We start from the raw sequence: 415 nt of genomic DNA, 5'->3' as shown, positions 1-415 counted from the left end.
GCTCATGTGAATTTTGTACCAAGTGAGACTGTAAGATATTCATCCCCATAAGCCAAATTACCAGTCTTTTGATGGGTGAGGTACGTTTCTGCTGGAGTCATGGGGAGGACAGCGTAAGATAAATTTTGAAGGCTCTTTCTTGCCAGTTGATTCTCAGGTCCCTTAGGATAAGACAGGAATAGCTTACTTTCAGAGACTTTACATTCTAAATGGTCAGCAATTAGTGTTGACTGCTATGGGGTATTGAATATATATGGAAGCATACATCATTCAAGTTTTAACAGGTGATGTTTTATTTTATATGGGACCCTAAGAACCTACGTCTTTTAAAGGGCCTCCAATCCAAGGATGTGCAAAACATCCCAAGGAAATTCCCTCCATGCCCCACAAATCATTGTCTTCTTTTTTTTTTTTT

The sequence above is a fragment of the Ailuropoda melanoleuca genome, chromosome 2 (genome assembly GCF_002007445.2).
Source record: "Ailuropoda melanoleuca isolate Jingjing chromosome 2, ASM200744v2, whole genome shotgun sequence".
NCBI classification, from domain to species: Eukaryota; Metazoa; Chordata; class Mammalia; order Carnivora; family Ursidae; genus Ailuropoda; species Ailuropoda melanoleuca.
Note: the sequence above shows the minus strand (reverse complement) of the source record.